This window comes from Rhincodon typus, chromosome 20 (genome assembly GCF_021869965.1).
Source record: "Rhincodon typus isolate 14 chromosome 20, sRhiTyp1.1, whole genome shotgun sequence".
In the NCBI taxonomy this organism is placed as follows: domain Eukaryota; kingdom Metazoa; phylum Chordata; class Chondrichthyes; order Orectolobiformes; family Rhincodontidae; genus Rhincodon; species Rhincodon typus.
The window spans coordinates 22,074,569-22,081,557 of record NC_063351.1 but is presented as its reverse complement, the minus strand read 5'-3'; the positions used below and the strand labels follow the sequence as shown (position 1 = coordinate 22,081,557).

The following is a 6,989-nucleotide window of genomic DNA, read 5'->3' as shown; positions in this document are numbered from 1 at the left end:
TCAACCCAAGCTTCCTTGAAAAATCTGAATTTATATAAACTACAGAATGGATATATGCTTATTTTTTCTGACAATTATTAGACAGTAGTTTAAAAGATTGTAACAACCATATTAGTGCTTTATTATATTCAGTGGATTTTGAAGGTGAAAGAAGATGGAAATAATTTTCTGCAATAGAGCAGATATAGTTTCCTTTACAAATCAAGTGATGAATTCAGTAGACTTACATTTATGCATAAAACCCAGCAGCTTCTCATAATTCACCATCTTGTCCAGATAACGAAAACATTGTAGCATTCCTGAGCTGTAATAAGATGACAATAGGTTCTCATCACCCTTGCCTTCCTTTCAAACCTTTCTAAAAAGGAAATAAAAGAAGCAATCACTCATACTTCAGATCAATGTAATGAGCCAATATCAGATTTTATGGTCTGTTTTTCCTGCGTAAATATTTGCAATTAAGGGAAGTTATTCTAACAACACAAAATGCTGAAATGACTGACTGTCAGTTTTTTTTACAGCATTATGCCGGAATACTTAACTCTTGCTCATTGGTTACTTTCCAATTCATGGAGTCAAAGGTTTAAATTCTAGGGGTAACTGACATTCATATCTGGGTGCCACACTTATTAGGCCGTCATCAGTCCTCAGCCACACAATCTTATGGGTTTGTATGTAAGACCTTAGTAGAGGAAAAGGTGGGATAAGATGCCCATCTATGAAAGAGATGTGTCTGTTAACAGCATGGTATAAAAATACATAAATGTTCAAGTAACCAAAAAAAGGCATCAAACATACAATGAATTGCATGTCTATAGATTCCTTGATACATTTGCACTGATTTATATTGTGGTTAAGGAAATAAACCATGTACAGATAATCTACAGAGATTAAAATTTCACAAGTTTGATTCTCAGTCTTTCCTAAGTTTACTGTTCTCATTCAGAGTAATGTTCAGGGTTTACAGTTGGCAGGTTAAAGGAAAGAATCAGCTCAGGTTACCATTTACAATCAATATCTTTTTAATCCATTTAGGAATAAGTTTAGCTATGATGCCACATACAGTTGAATACCCTGGTCACACTCAATGTCTAAGTTTACATATGAAAGAGTGGCCGCTCAAGAACTACACACATCTGTAGAAATATCTCCTCACAAGATTGTGCATACATACAATGAGTAAGTTCAGAAGTCAGTTACTGTTTGAGGACAGCCCACAAGAGTGGAAGTTAATAGCTTTGCTTTTCTTGTATGAATTATGAAATGCAGTATCACAAAAACTTCAAAAAGTATTGTATTAAAAATCTGTTTTAATTGTTGTTTCTGGTGAATGTGAAACTTGTACATTCATGCATTTAAAAAGAAACCTGTTCCGTTATACTTCCTAATAAATCTGGGATATATTTACAGGGATGTGTCATCATATAATTTCACATCACTTGATAATACAAATTCAATTATGATTGCATCATACAATATTTATAGCTGAAATAGCTGTTCTCTAATCGTTGCATGCATTATTGACTGTTGTAAACTTCTGATTATAACTTGTTTTATGAAGAGATTTCTAGAGCTGGATTGTTTGCAGTTTACAAAGCATTAATTACAATATTAATTAAATATTTAAAAATGTCAAAAAAGAGAAGTATTTTCTGCCAAGGAATTAGGAAAATAACTATTTTCAATCAGAACATTAATATTCTATAGAATAAATTTCAATAATTTATATTATAAATTCAGGAACAGAAGTGAAGGATTTGTTTAATCAGAGTCCAAAACATTTTCATCTCAAGTCTGAATAAGATGCATATATTTTACTCAGCGGGTGGGCAGAACTTAATCAATTTCCCTAAGGCAAGTTTAGAGATAAATGGACATTTAGTCAGGAAGGATCGTGCCAGGTGAGGACCCCACCACTTTTCTGCTTCTGCCCCCATCTAGAAAGAGAAGGCTTATGAATGGCCTTCCTGCTCCAACATCACTTGAGACAAAGTTGCGGACCACATTGCAATGCTGCTGAAAAGCAATCCATAGTGGATGGTGCAGTTACCACCCGGGAGCAAATCTTCTTGGTAATGGCGTGTTCTCAGGAGGATACTTTGTTGTCAGGTACTGATCTAGGGTACCGGCACCAGGGAGGGCTAAAAGCTGACACCCTGCCCCCTCCCATCCAGTCATTAACAATTGTCCCACCCTCATTCACCTGTGGCCTGGCTCCCTCACTGATCCTGAGCCTTTGGTGGGTGCATTAAGTATAGCTACCACTGCTCCCTCTGCCAGCCTCTAATCAATGAGCAGCTGTAGGGGATGGGATTTCTGCCCTGGTCTCCTTGGTTCGAGGGAAGCCCTGTCACTGTCCACAAGTGCCTAGCCAGCTCTTAGTAATATTGGCCTTCCCCAAAGGAGGCAATGCTAGGCTCCCAAAGGTCCTCCAGCCAGCAACCAAGACCCCTGTCCCATGGAGTAAATGCCTTTTATTGACTGAGAACAGTAGACATTAAATCCTAATATAGATTTTGCTCTAGGTAGGGAAAGTTTAACCCTTGTGACGGTACAGTTAACATTCGGCCCATTGAGTCTTCACCTGACCTTCTGAAGAGCATCCCACCCAAATGCAGCCCCTTACCCTATCCCCATAACGCCACATTTACCATGGCTAATTCACTTAGCCTGCACATTCCTGGACACCACGGATAATTTAGCATGGCCAATCCACCTAATCTGCACATATTTGGACGGGATAGGAAACCAGATCACCCTGGCAGAATCCCAACCAGGCCCGGGGAGAACGTGCAAACTTCACGCAGGCAGTCACCCGAGGCTGGAATCGAGCCTGGGTCCCTGATGCTGTGAGACAACAATGCTAACCACTGAGCTACCATGCCAGCTCACATGAGAAACAATTGTCACCAACCCACTGCTAGAATAGCATGTTGCAATGCATCAGACTTTGAATGTGTTATGTCTCACTCATCAGTTATTTTGTATTCTTTCTCTTCACTTTGTCCCCCCTTCTACGGTCCACAGGAGGCTTATTCTGGTAATGACTTGGAGCAGTTTCAATGCTACTAAGCTCAATGTGTATGTGAATCATGTGCCATAGGCCACCTGAGCCTCAAACATTAATTGCAAGGTGTTAGCCTTAGTGTTATGAAATGTGGGCTACCTTTCGAAATGTCAGTCCAAATTGGACCGGCGTAGTTTACTATGGAAATGGTCAGGACTTATTTGTGTGCATGCTGCCATGCTGATACAAGATATCTGGCATAAGTCATTTGTTCTGGAGTTTTGCTGCAGGCGGTTTTCAGTGAAGTGATCTTTTTTGTATTTCTTTTTATAATAGTTACCAAACAAATTTGTATCAGCAGTGGAAAGGTACAGTCAAATTTGGAGAACAGTCATACTCATAACAATTTGGCCTCACCCTCAAATTATGTTTTTGGATCTGTTTTGGGCTATTTCTCAAAGCTTCTCTATGCTCCAGTTGTATTTACACTGACTGCTCATTTTATTTCAAGGGCTTGGTAAAGTTCCAAGACTGCTACCCTAGTTGGTCTAAAATCCAAAGGAACCTGGACTTGGTTCCTGGCACCGGGAAAGTAGTTTTTGTTTTGCATTGATATATTCTCATTAAAGCAAGAGGACAGATTCCCACACTCACTCTAAAATGAGTCACAATTTTAATACATTAAAAAAAATCTGGCTTTTGAACAAATCCCCTTCAAATAATGATTGTAAACAAAATCTGTTTGCCGAAAGAAAGCCTACCAGCAGTCATTTGGTACCAGAACTACATGCGCTAATGAACCAAAAGCTGTTAATGTGGTTTCTTCAGTTAAATTGATTCATGAATTTTGAAGAGAACATTATCTAATGAATTTACTTTGAATAGAAAGCAATTAGAGGGACATACCATTCTGCTTAACCCCAAAGACACCCTAGTGCCACAAATTAAGTACATTTTGAAAACAGATTCATAAAAACTGAAATAGATTTGCTGTCTTGTGACCTCTACTAATCCTTGTAAATTAATGAACAAAAAAGTTAATTCCTAAGCTGACCCTTTTCTAATAACGCATGGATTATACTGAGTTATAGTACATTTAGGGTCATAATATTAATCAGATTGTTCCAGTAAAGTTATTATGTTTTCTGATAGACAGGCAGTACTTGGTTTTAGATTCAATATACAGTACCATTTGAAAAATCTACTTAAATGTTATTCAAGTTCCTGCTGTAAATGCACAATCCATCACTGAGCATTTAATGAAACACTATTCATATTGACTGTGATGTACTGTGTAGTAAGTAATAGCATTGTTCCATGCCATAAAGTTAAGAGCTGCTGAAGTGTAATAAAGTCCTGACATATTATAATTGTATATTAATATAGAGTTTTAACTGAATATGCACTGTTGATGTGAAGGAATTTGTAAAACATAAATGGTGAGAAAGTAATCATCATTCTTATGTGTAAAAGTAATTTGCAGAATAAATACAAGTTCCCTCACGTACCTGTAAAATGGTTTCAACATGTATGAGAAAATTTTTGCCAGATCTATCTCTAGGTGCTGTCCTGTATATAACTTCCTATGTTGTAACTGTGATCAAATAAAAGTATTTAATTGGTTGTAATGAGTTTGAATCATAGAATCCGTACACAGTGGGATCAGGCCATTCGGCCCATCAAGTCCATACCGACCCTCCAAAGAGCATCTGACCCAGACTTCACACGGACAGTCGCCCGAGGCTGGAATTGAACTTGGGCCCCTTGCGCTGTGAGATAGTAGTTTAACTACTGAACCACCGTGCTGCCCTTTGGGATGTCCTGAGGTTATGAAAAGTGCTGTGTAAAAGCAAATTTTTTTTTGTCTTCCACCCCCATATACTCTGTTTCCCTCACTTGTAAAACGAACAGTGGATTTTAGAGATGCTCAGTTTGCATCCTGTGTGGATTCAGAAAATTCTCTTTGTCCTTTGCCAAAATGTTTATCTTGAGTTTAGCAATGATTTTGTCGAGGGACTTTCGTCTTTCATATCTTGATTAGTGTATCTAGCGTGTATATAGTAAAATCTGTTCTGTTGCGTGACCAGTTATCATCACGGATGCAAAGACTGTTATCATGCAGAGACATTATTCAATTGCAGCAATTCAAAATGTTTGAAGTTGAACAGCATGCTTGAAAGGCATGTTAAACTGCCAGAAGAAAAAATTTAAAAGTTATGTTATTTACATCAACTGTGCATGTGCCAGGCTAAAAATAGTGGCGAGAAAGCAAACATAACTGAGTATTAATTAAGGATGGGTCCTAGAAATCATTCAAAAATGCTTTCATGTTGTAACTAAACTATATTTGCGTATTTGAATTAACCTAGTAGTCAAGTAAATCACATCTGCCAAATTCTAAAGTATTTACAAAGAAACATGCCATTTGGCCTATAGACACAGGGTGTTTAACCTTCTCACAAGCCTCCTCCCATCCTTTATCTAACCACATCAGCAAACTCTTCAATTCCTTTCTTCATGTGTTTATCTAATCTTCTCTTAAATGCTATTCTTCTCAAAGACTTAACTCACTTAATTGTGATAGCGAGTTCTACATTCTAACTACTGAGCAAAGACATTTCTCCTGAATTCTTTATTGATTTATTGATGACTAATTTATATTTGTGGCACCTGGTCCCACATGCACGTGAAGATACCTTCTCTCTATCTACTGTAATAAACCCTTTCATAATTTTAACTTTGTTGTCTACACCCCCTCTCTTTTACACACAGAATGGAAATATATGATAAACAATCGTGTTGTATTGGGCTGTGCACCAACTGAATACATCTGTATTCATTTTTGTAATGATAACAAATATTTTGTTGTGTTATGAGGAATCTAGAATCTCAAAAACCATATAGGACTATCTCTGAAATCGAAAGAATGCTTTTTTTTGTTATATGGGATAAGGTTCTGACATCAGAAACATTAGGAACTACCAAGCTGTGTCCCAGTTTGCCCAATCTCTCAGTGTGATATAAAACTTGTGTTGTGAAAGGAACAACAAATTATAACTTATTTATCTTCATAAGTGGCATCTCCCTGCACAAGACACATGATCCTTTCAGCACTCCTCTCTGCCATCCTGTTCCTGTATTACTGTTGTTCTGCACATTGTGTTGCATAAAATATCAATTTCTGAACTGAAACTCGCATTGTTTTATGTTTTTAAATCTATTGGCAGTTCTTGCCAAGTACTGCATGTGTTGCTGCCATTTTGGCTATTAAACATATGCAAGATGGTGGCTTGTTAATTTAAAACTGGAACAGGATGTTGAACATGTGTAGAATGTGAATTGTTTTCGAAATAACAAATATGGAAGCAAAAGTGAAAGAGATTGCAAACATTTTTGGATACAAATATGAATATATATTAGATCATGAAATTTTAGTACAAATATTTTTATTTATGTAGGTAGTAAATGTCAATATACTCCCTGTTAATGTTACAATCAAATTTCAATTGTATGTTCAACTATAGCTTACAATTACTGACAATTAGTTGTAAGCCATTAGCTATAAATAATTTTCTCATGGGTGTTGCAGTGATTGGAACCAGGTTGACCTCATTGACTACGAGGTTGTTGATTTGGCCCACGATAACAACCCCAATCAATCAGCAAAGCCCTGGCTGACCAACAAAACCAGCAGATTAGAATCTGCTCAGTTCAGGGGACTGACTCTGAGCTGGCTGGCCATAGCCAGTGTACTGTGCACAAGTAAATAAAGGGAGACTTGGTGACAGGATAATGGCCTGTGTTTAGTTATTTCAGGTTTGTTTGGACTAATGGTCAATGTTCTTTGTTTTACTGAAAACATTTTCAATGCTTATTTTCCATTTATTTTGATTCTGCATTTTCTCCATGTCTTGCAAATGATTTTTCTAATGCAAAGTAATTGTACAAGGATGTCTACTGCTACATCCCCACCTTAACGGTG

General features: G+C 37.2%; 1 protein-coding gene across 11 annotated transcripts in view; it reads left to right on the top strand.

Moving 5' to 3' along the window:
* mgmt (O-6-methylguanine-DNA methyltransferase) overlaps nt 1-6,989 on the top strand; it is a 356,274-nt gene that overhangs the window by 306,788 nt on the left and 42,497 nt on the right. The window lies entirely within an intron of this gene.